This window comes from Ammodytes marinus (assembly GCF_949987685.1).
Source record: "Ammodytes marinus genome assembly, chromosome: 9".
In the NCBI taxonomy this organism is placed as follows: Eukaryota; Metazoa; Chordata; class Actinopteri; order Uranoscopiformes; family Ammodytidae; genus Ammodytes; species Ammodytes marinus.
The window spans coordinates 504292-518448 of record NC_137213.1 but is presented as its reverse complement, the minus strand read 5'-3'; the positions used below and the strand labels follow the sequence as shown (position 1 = coordinate 518448).

The following is a 14157-nucleotide window of genomic DNA, read 5'->3' as shown; positions in this document are numbered from 1 at the left end:
GCACGTTTCTCTGAGTGGTAAAGGACCTAACGTTACTTCATCTAATCATCATCTAAAATGTGCAAATTAGTTCCCTGATGAAGGCGAAGTAGGAAAGCATAGACGCTAATGCTAGCGGCTCTAACGTGACATGTTAAACAGGGTCGGATGTAGGCTTCAATGTACAAGTGGTACATAATTCGGTTTGTTTAAGTGTTGTACTTATACAAGGTTTCACAATGCTTAATGAACTTAGTTATTTTCGGTTCTAAAGCTGTCCGATGCCAAACTTCGCCTTGACTTCTTCCTGTTTATGTTCAGCCATCTACGGCAGCTCACAGGCAGCTGCCTGAGCCTGTTCTGTTGTCCTCTACTACTAGTTAAGTATCTCCCCCTGCTGGTAGGATGTTTAATTGCTGCCCATACAGTCCAGGGCTGTACAGTGCGACAGTTCTGATCGCATTTGCTACTGGAATTGATCACGTGCGATGATGAATACAAGTCCACTCGCACTAGTGCTAATGAGCAGATGCACAACACTGCTTAGAGGGCTCTTCAATAACTATCTCCAAATGCGAGTAAATGTAGTCTTTGGCTGGTGAAAGATGTGCGCTCTGGATCTGTGCTTGTGCGGCGATATAACCGGAAGGAGACGGCTCTTTACATTACCGCAGTTAAGTTAGCGCGTGTGCAAGCAGAACATTTCCTGTGCGCCTTCACATTAAAAGCCTGTTACTAGCCAAACATGAGTTGACTTTTATTCTGAAGCCGGTAAAACAGGAAGTTAGCGCTTCAGCTTGCAGTGCTCTAGCTACAAAGGCAACTCATTCAGCTGCAGAGAGTTTGAAATAAGCCACTGAAGAACTACTCTCAGCACATTCACAACAACCAATTTAATTTATCCTAAATTTTACCAATATGTATACTTATTCATTTAACAAGCTATGTTTAATGTTTTAAAGTTTGGTTTTAATTAACAGAAGGACATTTTCTATTTTTGTTATTATTATTAATATAATAATTATATATAAAAAAAAATATATAGATACAGATATTATTTTTATATTCTTATGGGGAGAAATAATTCTGAATCAGCAAAAAATTGCAATTGGCAGGTTAGATTCTTTTGTCTAAATTGCAATCAGTGCACCCCTATTAATTTGTCTACAATTATTACTGCACACACTAGGATATAATATTAATTGTGAATCTCAAATTAGACCAAGATGACAGCCTCAAAGGTAATTAGAGCGAAATGCAAGGGTTAAGGTTATGCAAGTTTTCGAACATACTTTCTGTGCTACCAAATTTATTTTTGTGCTACTGATTTTTTTGGCTTGCTAGCACCAGTGCTACCACCTAAAAAAATAAGCGTACAGCCCTGCAGTCTTTGGTGCTGCCACATAGTGAAATTCATTGCTGTGCTGCCGGACTCACACTGCGCAACACAACGGCTATATGATCGATAACAATTTCACGTGATCGACAATATTCTTAACGATCAATGATCGATTAATTATGCCCATCCCTAGTTCAAACGTTTAACCGACTAGTCCTGTTCATCAATAAGCCATACAGGGTAGCCTATAATGTAGGTCTACTGCAGCTTTTTTATTTATTTAGGCTATTTATTTTTACAGCCTACCACACACTGGCTATTTCAGAACCAGGCGCTGTCTACTAAGCCTACCTGCCGCCAGACTGATAGGCTATAGGCCTACGTGAAATAAATGTTTTAAAGTAGCCTGTGTCTTTCATAGCCTACTCACAACTAGGGCTGGGTATCGTCAAGGACTTCGCGATACGATACATATCACGATACACTGGTCACGATACAATATATCACGATATATCAAGATATATTGCGTATCTTGATATATCACGATATATTGCGATATTCCATAAACCAGTTGCCTTGTCAAACATAACAGCACAATATATTGATAATTGCACAGACAAATGAAGTCAAAACTATTTAATTCACAACTTCCTTTACTATTTTCTTCCTTTTTTTTGGTTTTGGCAAATGATCAAACACTGCTGCAGCTGCCATAACATCAAAATAACAAATCCAATTCACTCTTGTACTAACTGTACAGGAAACACTGAAAATGACACATCAGTGTGCTTTTGTGACACAGTGAATCTTAAGTGTTCTAAACAAAACATATTTAACTTCAATAGTCAGTATCCTAGAGGCTCAGGCCTGACAGCAGACATGGGTTTGAATCTGACCCGTGGTTGTTCTCTGCATTTATTTCCCTCTCTGCCCCATTTCATATATGTGTCTGCACTGTCAATAAAGCCTTGAAAAATATCGATTTTTTGTTATACAAATCGATACTGATATCGCGAAACTAAGTATCGCGATATATCGATATTTCGATTTTTTGACACAGCCCTACTCACAACATGAATTAAAGAAGCATAATGTTACACCTTTCCTCACAGCAGCACTCATACGCTATACAGGATACTCTCTCTGTCACTCCGCTAGCGCTCGCTCTTTTCGCTCGACCACACACACACACACACACACTATTCTCGTAACACAGGCATTCTTCGCGGGGCTATATTTCCTAATATTTGTGACTGTCAGTTAAATTTTAGTGAAAGTAAAAACACAATCAGAATAATAGAAATATTCAGAATAACCTGGCGGGACAGGTAGCCTATTATTTCTGGAGACAATTAAGGCGTTATTCGGCAGCTCAGCCCGACCGAGGCCGGGGAAAGGGCGGGGGGAAGAGCCTCTGGGGAGGGAGGTTGGAAGGGGCAAACAACCCACTCATTGCGTTCTAAAACTTGACATGTTCAGTCTTTGGGGACTCCTTGCAACGGCATCAGCCACGGCGCAACTGTCAGTCTAAAACCGTTTCGTCTCGTCTCGAATCTTTGTTGTAGACCAGGGATTGACACTAAGGTTTCAAATGCACTTGCCCATAGGGCAAGTACAGGTAATGTTTTACTTGCCCGAATGTTGTGTTCACTTGCCCAAAAAAAACAAAAAAACTGTTAAACAATGATATATACAGTATAGGCTAATTGAATTATACATTTTAGCGATCTCTTATCTCTGAAATGCAAACACTGCTTACTAGTCTCATCCTGACCACATAAAACGAACAACGATTCATATAAGCCTAGATATCATGACATCACACACTACACGGGGTTATGTCAGGGGGGGCGCGGATGAATATGTAAAAAAAAAGAAAAACTAAAAAAAAATTTTTTTTTTTTTTTTTTTTAGTTTTTCTTTTTTATACTAAGATCACGGCATAGCTGGACACGAGTTGTTCTGCTTCGTTCCCCTCACTGCATTTAAATGCATTCAGTAAATTACAGATAAATAGGTCTCGTTAAAGAAAAAGAGCACCAAGCCCAACCCAGAGGACCCTGCATACATTTTGTTTATTTTCAATTAATATTTTTATGGAAAATCCATGTGTCCTTCTTCAATAGCTTCTAATTCATCAGACCCAGTGTCTCCAAATTATTTGTTCACACAAAATTCCTCATATTTAGCCTCTTAATTGTCCTCTCAAAGTGCACCAGATTCATGCATTTCACTTTAAAAAGGTGAAAAAAAATTGTCCGGGGGGGCATACCCCCGGACAACCCTAGGAGGGTCTGTTTCTCCACTGGCTACTATTCTCCTCCAGCAGGACATTGGAGGCACTAGCGAAAAAACACTGGGTGTGTGAATGACATTTAACTAGTCAATAATTTGGGCAAGTTTGTCTGCCTATGTTTCTCACTCCGATGCACACTCAGTCAGTATTATCCATGCTTAAAGGAAGCAGGATTAAAACACTGGATTAAGATGTTAAAATGTATTAAATGTGTTTAAAAACGCACAAAAATGTTTAGAATGTTTCAAAAACATGTTTAAATTTGTAAAAAAAAAAATGTTGGGGGGAGGGGGGGCACCGCTGAAATTTGTTCTCTGAGGGGGGGCTCACTCTCTCACACTTTGAAAACCCCTGCACTACACCAAGCGCTTGGTCCTGCTGCAGCATCGTGAAAGGGCCTCTTTTTGCCATGCACCTTGCCCAGGGGCTCAGAAAACTCAGTCTAGCTCAGAGTCAAGCTGAATGTTAGCTTCCACAGAAATATTTTACTTATTTAAAACGGTCACATTGTGCCAAAAAGTGATCGTGTGCCATAAAATTATTAAAGTCCACCATGTTAAAGCTATTGCCCAGTTATACTGTAAGTAAGGAGGGTGATCATTCATTTCTATTCATACTGATACCATTATAAAGACTCCACAATCCAAATCTTTATCGATACCTTTCTATTATTTTGTTTAAAGAGAACTGGTATTATTGCTTTAATTGCTTACAAGATGAGCAGAGCTCAGGATAGGACTTTAAGCAGGTCATAATTCCATATATAGGCCTACTGTTTAGTTTATATTGCTGGGAAAACAAGTTTTTTACCCAAACTGTAGGCTATTATTCAAGCTTCCCGCGAAAAACTCAAATTTCTTATTTTCTTGATGTTACATTTGAACACATCATGATGTCATTTTATTGACCTTTGCCTAATAATCATTTTACTGAGCCGACCTGAACACATCACATTTGAACCGTTTGCGATTTTTTTTATAGCTAACTAGGTCTTATCCTGCAGATTTTAATATGGATTTAAAAACTATCCGATTTTTTAACTGCGGGACTTGTCACTTGCTACAGTCTCTCGTTTGTTGATCACCGCTGCATTGAATGAATGATGAGACGGTGCGGAGCCCGTCTGCAGCGGCAGCGGCTCAGCAGACAAGAGTTTTTTTTGGAGATGGAGCGGGTGGAAGGAGTTTCTTCAAGACAGTCGAAGGTAGAACACTTTTACAGTCCATGATGCGGTCCAGTGATGGAATAATACGCTGAAGTAGGCCTACTTAGATGAAGATGACCCGACTCGATATTTAAAATTACATAATGTGACCTAGCCTACTGGACTCCATAGCGGTATCGATAAGCTCAAACGTTATTGATTTCTGGGTTTTGAATATAGCGGAACCAGGTCCGTGGGATAGAGCCGGCTTTCGGAACGTAGACAGCAAAACTGCACGCACACAGGCTGTGTGTGTGTGTAGTGTGTGTGTGTGTGTGTGTGAGAGAGAGAGAGAGATAGAGAGATCGAGTGCGAAAGAGCGACCGTGATGCTGCTGGCTGCCGCGCGCAGCTGCTCAATTGCGAATATAGCCGATCTATTTTGTGAGTTAGCGGGGGAAAAAAATGTTTTGCAGACTGTAAAACACATGAATACATAGCCTAGACTACAGACAAACCCTCTAAAATCCACTTGCCCGTCCGGGCAACCAAGAAGCAATCTCAACTTGCCCAAACATTATTTTCAGTTGCCCCGGGCAAGCGGGCAACCGTTAGTGTCAACCACTGTAGACGGGCCTTTGGACTAAATAATCTCATTCAAAAGTCAACTCAAAACTCACCTCTTTAACCCATTAATGACTATTGCAATCTAGGATGCATGTCCTTAATGCCTGAGGGTTTTCTGAAAAAATAGTACGAATTGTCAAGTCTACCAAAACCTTAATATCTAAGCCTGCGTAGCACATAGAAACATGAAATAAAATACATTTAAAAGTTAAGGTTCACAGGTTTTATTTAAACATGCTCCCTTAGCGCTTACAAACCAACAAATTGTTCTAAAAATCGTCAAAATTAGATGGGGGAGAAAAAAAGAATAAATAATATAAAATATTTAAAAATAATGTGCTAAATGAGGTTATAATCCTGCTTCCTTTTAGCATGGATAGTAGTGACTGTGCAGTGGAGGGATAAAGATAGACAAATATAGGAAGGAGGAGATAGCTTTATTTTATTATTTAGTTCAGTTATCACTGGCACCATAAATCCGACTTCCCAGTACAACTGGAACGCAGACTGACTCCCGCTGTCGGGAGCCGATCAGCTGGTCCAAACGGCTGTATACCACGGAGATGAAAACGAAACTGAAACTTAACTATCGCCTGGCTGGGCTGAATTTGAGTTGGAGCAGCAAAATATAGCCTAAATTCATAAATATTGTTAATAAATAGATGCAATGTGTTGTGTGATTTTCGTCAGTAGCCTATAGTAGACCTAGATTCTGCGCTCCGAACGCCACTAACTGTTCTGTAATACACTATCGCCGACACTGCTGGCGTATTTTTTTATTATTATTTTTTATTTATTTATTAATTTTTTTTTTATTGGCGTGATTTTCGGCAAACCACACAACTTTTGGGTGGTCACGTGGTCTTAAAAAATCAACAAAACCCACCTCATGTGTATTTGAACCAGTGACGGTGCATTCTATGTTGTGCACGCCATGAAAATTTGATAAAGTAACAATGCTGCGTTACGCAGCATCAGGCAGGAGATACAATGTGGCATCGTGCAGCAGCCGTCATCAATGGGTTAAGAAAGCATAATTACACCTGACTCCACTCCAAACCTTATCTTTAATTTGTCTGTACTAGTGTGCCAGTAGGAAGCAATAGCTTATGCATGCTTAAATGTAACCCGTCTATCAAAGTGGGACACAGATGTAGCCTACACATAGGCAGTGTCACAGAGTCATTGAAATGGCTGTCACGTCGCTCGTCAATGTGACTTATGTTCTTTCTTTAATATGTTGGCGGCAGTGGCGAAGTGGGAAGGGAGTTCGCCTCTGGTGTGCAGGGTCGGAGGTTCGATCCTGTTACAAGGAGTCGGGTTGGTTGAAAAATGAATACAAAATGGCTGAAGTTGCAAAGTAATGAGGTGCTTTTATTTAAAAAAAAGGAGTGACAAAACTACAAAAACGGACGTCCAAACAAAGTAAAACAAAGATTCAAAAAGATTGATCAAAAAGGTGTCTTCAAAAATAACTCTACCGTCACACACTGACTTTTCAGACTCCACCCAGTCACAAATGCTTGCAGGCTTTTAAAGGCCTAGCCCCTCCCCTTAGCCAAACCATTCACTTAACTATCAATCAACTACAAATTAACCCAGTTTATACTTTCGTTAACATTTATTTACTACACCACATTTTCCCTTTCCCTGTATTGATTATGTCCATAATCACATCTTCCATATACATGTTACTCTACACACAAGCTCAGCTATAATCACATGTCACCCCTGGGCCAACATCAGATGGTATCTCCCTGTGTCAGCCCATCTGATTCACCTGGTTGCCACCTGGGAAGAGTTGAAGATGTTAGGTATACAGGATTGAATAAACAATAATTGTGTGTGCATTAACTCACTGTCTTTAGTGACATGGGCTTTATGTCACACTACCACCCTCCTCTCCTGCAGCGACAATGTATGGCAGTCGCGATAGGTAGTCTGCGGTGACATTCTCCTTGCCTGCTTCGTGTCGAACACAGAACTTGAAAGGTTGGAGCTCTAGGTACCACCTTGTTACCCTGGCATTCCGATCCTTCATTGTCTGAATCCAGGTAAGGGCTCTGTGGTCCGTCTGGAGGTCAAACTCCCGCCCAAGCAGATAGTACCTCAGGCTATCCAATGCCCACTTGATGGCAAGGCATTCCTTTTCGATGGTGGAATAACGGTTTTCGCGGGGAAGAAGTTTCCTGCTGAGAAACACCACGGGACGTTCTTCACCTGATTCCCCCTGGGCCAGTACTGCTCCAAGCCCCACTCCTGAGGCATCCACCTGGACCAGGAAGTGTCGTTCAAAGTCAGGACTCTGCAACACGGGTGAAGAGCATAACCTCTCCTTCAGCCCGCGAAAGGCCCTTTCACATTCCTCACTCCAATCCACTGGATTACGGGCCAACTTGCATGTAAGGTTTGTCAAGGGAGCTGCAAGGGTGGCAAACTGAGGGATGAAATGACGGTACCAGCCCACCAAGCCAAGAAACGATCGGACCTGCGTCTTGGTACGTGGTCTTGGGCTCCTCATGATGGCCTCCACTTTGTCCACCTGAGGCCGGACTTCGCCTCTCCCCAGCCGATAACCCAGGTAATGCGTTTCCTGCTTGGCCCACTCACATTTCTGTAGGTTGAGTGTAAGTCCTGCTGCATTGATTGCACCTACCACATCATCCAGATATGCTGCACTGCAGTCCTCACAGCCTTGAAGCACCTTGTCCATAAGCCTCTGGAACGTTGCCGGGGCCCCATGCAGGCCAAAGGGCATCACTGTGAACTGGAAGAGGCCTAGTGGGGTCCTGAAGGCAGTGAGGGGTCTGGACTGGCTCTCCAGTGGGACCTGCCAATACCCCTTACAGAGATCCAATGTGGTAATGAAGTTTGCCCGCCCAATCCTCTCCAGCAGGTCCTCGATCCGGGGCATAGGATAAGCATCAAAGAACGAGATGGCATTTAGTTTCCTAAAGTCAATGCAAACCCTCAGGGATCCATCTTTCTTTGGCACAATGACAATTGGACTACTCCACTCACTCTCAGATGGTTCGATGACTCCCAGCTCCAGCATCAAGCGTATCTCCGTCTTCAATGCCGCCACCAACCGCTCTGGTACTCTGTAGCAGGCTTGCCGTACGGGATTCTGGTCAGCTTTGAGTCGTATGGAGTGCTGCGCCTTATGGGTATGGCCAGGTTTCTGTGCAAACAGTTGGGGGAAAGTGTCAAACATAACTTGTAATTCAACTTACTTCTTACCATCCAGGTGAGAGAGATCCACATTTCCCGGCTGTTTCCAGGCCTCCACTACACCTTCAGAGTCGTCTTCCTCTATCATCTGGCGTGCTAGTAGTGAAGTAACGGACGTTGGACTGCTTCGCTCCTCCCAGGCTTTCAACAGGTTAACATGGTATGTCTGCTTCGGTTTTCCCTTCTCCGGATGCAAGATCTCATATGTTGTAGGCCCCATCTTCCTATTGACTTCAAAAGGTCCCTGCCACTTAGCCAGTAGCTTACTTGTGGAGGAGGGAAGGAGCAACAACACCTTTTGCCCTGGATTGAACTCACGTTTGCGTGCCTGCTGGTCATACCACCGTTTCTGGCTCTTCTGGGCCTCCAAGAGGTTGAGTTTGGCCTCCTCTCTGTACTGCTCCAACCGGTCTCTCATCTGGAGGACAAACTGTACAACACCTTGGCCCTTATCATCAGTGGTTACCTTCTTCTCCCAATTTTGTTTCAGCAGATCGAGAGGTCCCTGGACTGGGCAGCCATAGAGGAGCTCGAAGGGAGAGAATCCTGTGGAGGCTTGCGGTACTTCCCTGTATGCAAAGAGAAGAAATGGTAACCACTTATCCCAATCCTTCCCTGTGTCAGATACAAACTTCCTGAGCATCCTCTTGAGTGTTTGATTAAACCTCTCTACCAGTCCATCTGTCTCAGGGTGATAAGGAGACGTCCTGATGGCGGTAATGCCCAACTCCTTCTGTAGCTGACCCATGAGACGGGACGTGAAGTTAGTTCCCTGGTCGGTCAGGATCTCCTCCGGGATGCCTACACGAGAAAACAGCTGGACAAGAGCACTGGGGCTGGTTTCCCGATAACGTCCTCTCTTAGCGAGCTACGAAGACTCCTACGTTATGACTTGCCAAAGTTGTTTACCTCTGTAGTCGTGGTTCCCGAACGGTCTCTTAGGAGAAGCACTCCTTACGTCGTTCGTACACTGCTGAAATCGATTGCTCAGAGTTCGATTTTCCATTTCCTGCTCATTTCATGCGCAGCTGCATGACAACACTAGGCTATATTATAAAACGTATTGCAGTCTTTGCGAATAAAAGATTGCTAGAAATCCTTCAAGGCAGAAACATGTATTTAACACTAGAAGCGCCAGCGTTCTCTTATATGCTGCGTAATCAAATCTACCCGTGCATTTCTAGTGTAATATAAAGTCATAAATTAGTTTGTTTAACCATAATCTGTGTTTTGGACCTCTTGTTTTATAATCTAAGTATCTTTAAGAACACTAATCACGTTTTGTGGTGGGTCAGTAAGGAAACTGAAAGTAGATATAATATCGCCAATAGCCTATAAAAACAGACGGCCAAAACAGCGTCCAAATGAGCTAAAATCCTAAATACAATAAACATTAACATGGCACACTTATTTTAAGGTAAGCTTTAATTGAATATTAATAATTTTTTTCACACGTTTACATGTTTTGAGCCGGAGGATCCGACAAACTCTGCCCGGCTGCTGTCAGCTGAGCCAGACGAGCGGAACACAGTTCGGAGGTTCTCAATAGTATCCAGCTGCAGCCCCGGAGACAACATACTACCATAGCCTATACTGATTTTAAAAAATATATAGAAAATATAGAAACAGCGGAGGAGATTAAGATTGTTTCCAGCAATTATTTTCTTCATGAATGTGTGGCAGTTCCATGCGCAACAGGGATGTCACTTGTGTCCGTTTTACGCATGGTGCATGGTGCTTTAACGGAAGGATATGTGGGGGTCTGTATCTCTGGCGATGCCACAGCGATCGCAGGGACTTTCACTTGTGTCATTAAACTTATACATCTAACTGTATTTCATATCAAAGGGACACAGCAATGACTGTATTAAATATCAAACTGATAAAAACGATCCAACTGCAGGCTATAGTGTATCACGTATAAAGTATTTTCATATTGACGGACATCGCATCCATTCAGTTAATGCAAGTCAGTTAGATGACTAAAAAGTACTTGTTCATATAGTTTGAACTAGGGCTGCAACTAACGATTATTTTGATAATCGATTAATCTGACGATTATTTTCTCGATTAATCGATTATTAATCGATTAGTGTTTTGGTCCGTAAAATGTCAGAAAATGGTGAAAAATGTTGATAAATTTTCCAAAGCCCATGTTGACGTCCTCAAATGTATTGTTATGTCCAAAACACACAGATATTTCAGTTTACCGTCATAATAGGATTAATGAAACCAGAAAATATCCACATTTGAGAAGCTGAAATCAGAGAATTTGGAAATTTTTCATTAAAAAATTACTCAAAACGATTCATCGATTATCAAAATAGTTGTCGATTATTTTAATAATCGATTAATCATCGATTCTTCGATTAATCGTTGCAGCTCTAGTTTGAACACTTTGTGAATGGTATTCTGCTAAAATATCAAATAGCCTACTTTAAATATACGTGATATACAATACAGTTGGATCGTTTTTAACAGTTTGTTATTAAATACAGTCATCGCTGTGTCCGTTTGATATGAAATACAGTCAGATTTATTAGTTAAATGACACAAGCGAGAGCTGAAACACCCCTACGGTAGATCTAAGAAGGCTCCGAGGGCGCTCCAGACCAACCTTACCAACGTATGACGTACGAAAGAGATTCGTAGCAAAGAACGTTTCGGGAAACAGGCGAAATGTTAAGTAGGAACTCTACGTAGGGGTTACGAATGACGTAGCGTTAAGAAGGCTCTAAGAAGGCTTCGGGAAACCGGCCCCTGATCAGTTTTGGAGTGGTTATTGACCTGAGAGGAAACGCTTCAGGAAAGCGAGTGGCATAGTCACATATCACAAGAATGTACTGATATCCTGCTGAGCTTTTCTCCAGGGGCCCCACAATGTCCATTGCAATTCGCTTGAAGGGGGTGGTAATGACTGGCATAGCTTGGAGTAGTGCACGGTCTGATTTACGGACAGCACAGGTTTTTTGGCACTCTGGGCATGTTTTGCAATACCTCTGAACATCAGTGTACATTGAAGGCCAAAAGAAACGAGAACCTAGCCTTAAATAGGTTTTATAGTGACCTAAGTGTCCTGCCCAGGGGATGGTGTGTGCTAAGTGTAGTACAAGTGGTCTGCAGCTTAGTGGCACCACTAACCTCCCGCTACCTGGTTTCTCCCCCTGATAAAGCATGTCATTGTGAAGCACATATTCAGTACCACCAACCTTGACAGTGTGGCTAGCAGAAGCTAACACCTTTGTTAACACAGACTTTAACACAGGATCAGACAGTTGTAGCATGGCAATATTCTCAGGTATTTCCCACTTAACATCTGCTAAGGCATTATTAGGCAACTCATGTGATGCAGGTGTACCAGTGTGTTTCTCTAAACGCCGTTGTCGACGTGTCTTTCTGGGCCCTTGGGTTCCAGCCGTGCACAGACTATCACATAAGTCTGGCAGAGGTTGTACACCAGACTGAGCTTGGAGTTTTGCCTGGGAGCGTGTCATGACAAAACAAGAAACTTGCATTTTTTTTCTTGACTCCAGCCCACAAGTATTAGAGAGACTTTTACCATTGCTAAGGAGGTCACACAAAACAGGTAAGTCCCACCCCAAAAGCATTTCCACTGGTAAATTCTCCATTACTCTCACTGTCATCAGATACTTTTGCCCCTCTACTTCCACAGTAAGCTCTACGTGTGGTTCTGGCTTACAGTCACCATGTACACATAACACCTCTGTTTGCTGGCTGTAGTCAATGGCACATGGAACAAGACTCTTTCTTATGAATGACATTGAACTACCAGAATCAAGGAGAGCAGTTATAGGTTTACCATTAACTTTAACAGGAACAGATCTAGACTCTGCCAAACTGTCATGGCTATCAGCTTGCTCACCTTTTCTTGGCACATAACACAGACCAGTCAGTTTTGGTTTCTTCAGAGGGCAAACTGACGCTTTGTGTCCTTGCTGCTGACAATGATAGCATACAAAAGTCTGAAAACTTGCCTGAGCAGTGTGTCCCCGGTCATTCGTCCCCCGATTACCTTCGAAGAACTTCGGAACGCTGTCTCTGAGGCGGTTGAAGTCCCTGGTATCCACTCGTGCTGGACGTGATGTGGGCCCCTTCCTCGCATTCAAGTACTGCAGGGCCAACTTTGCTGCTGTTAATCCATTTTCAGGTTCATGTTCTCTCACCCACATCCTGATGTCAGGAGGAAGCACCAGAAGCAGCTGCTCCAAGATGATGGACTCCCCCAACTCTTCTTTGCTCCTCTGCTCCGGCCACATCCAGCGTCGGTAGAGGCCCTTCAACCGGTGGTACGCCTCCGATGGTGTCTCCCCAGGTGGTCCTGAAGTAGCCCGGAACCGCTGACGATACGTCTCTGGAGAGATGTCAAACTTGTCCAACAGCGCCTCCCTCAGGCCCTGGTAAGAATCAGACTTATCTTCATCCATAGCTGTATAGGCCTCCAAGGCTTTTCCAGTCAGCAAGGGAATTAGTCGACAGGCCCATTGCCCCCTCGGCCATTGCCATGTTTTTGCCATGCGTTCAAAACGGAGAAGGTAATTTTCAATGTCCTCACCCTTCTGATACACTGGCATTTTTGGCTCCCGACTCTGGATGACTGTTGGCCCCACTGGAGGATTTTCCTGTCTCCCAGAAAAAGACAACGATTGGCCGATGTTGAAGTCGTCGGTCGGCCCACTCCTCGAGGTCCACGGAGTTGGGAGGTTAATTCGGAGGCTCCCTCCATCAGCTGTGTTAGACGGCCCAGGTGATGGTGAATGTAGGACAGGCTGTCTGGAGGCCTCAAGTGAAACTCGCAGGCCCCGAAGCTCCTCTTTAAAACGATCATCTCTGCCCTGCTGAGCAGTTAAAAAGTCTTTGAACAGAGTTATTACCTCTTTGTTTGAAGGCCCCACCTCTGCTTCTGCTGGTCCAGCCTGAAACTGCTGGGTTTTGGGTTTGGCTCCCTCTGCTTCAAACCTCTGCAGCGGTGCATCTTCCTCTGATGAGACAGCTGTCTCCCAATCATCCTCATCCTTTCCAAGGGGGTTCCGGTTGTGTGAAGGTAGTCCACTTCTTTTCTTAAAGCCACGCTCAACTTTGCGACTGGCCATCCCACCACTGCCACCAAATGTTACAAGGAGTCGGGTTGGTTGAAAAATGAATACAAAATGGCTGAAGTTGCAAAGTAATGAGGTGCTTTTATCAGGGGGAGAAACCAGGTAGCGGGAGGTTAGTGGTGCCACTAAGCTGCAGACCACTTGTATTACACTTAGCACACACCATCCTTTATGTCACAGATCTCCCGCCTACCTGCCACATGTCGAAGTGTCCCTGGGCAAGACATTGAACCCCGAATTGCTCCCGATAGTTAGCTTGCACCCTGCGTGGTAGCTGCTGCTATCGGTGTATGAATGTGTGTGTGATTGGGTGAATGTGTACAAAACAATGTAAAGCGCTTTGAGTCTGTGAAAAACCAGGGAAAAGCGCTATATAAGTGGAGTCCATTTACCATTTATGTGTCTCGCCATATAATCCTCTATTC

At 43.3% G+C, this 14157-nt stretch overlaps 1 protein-coding gene across 1 annotated transcript in view; it reads left to right on the top strand.

Annotated features, from left to right (window-relative positions):
• paxip1 (PAX interacting (with transcription-activation domain) protein 1) overlaps positions 1-14157 on the top strand; it is a 148903-nt gene that overhangs the window by 11375 nt on the left and 123371 nt on the right. The gene's annotated exons all lie outside the window — the stretch shown is intronic.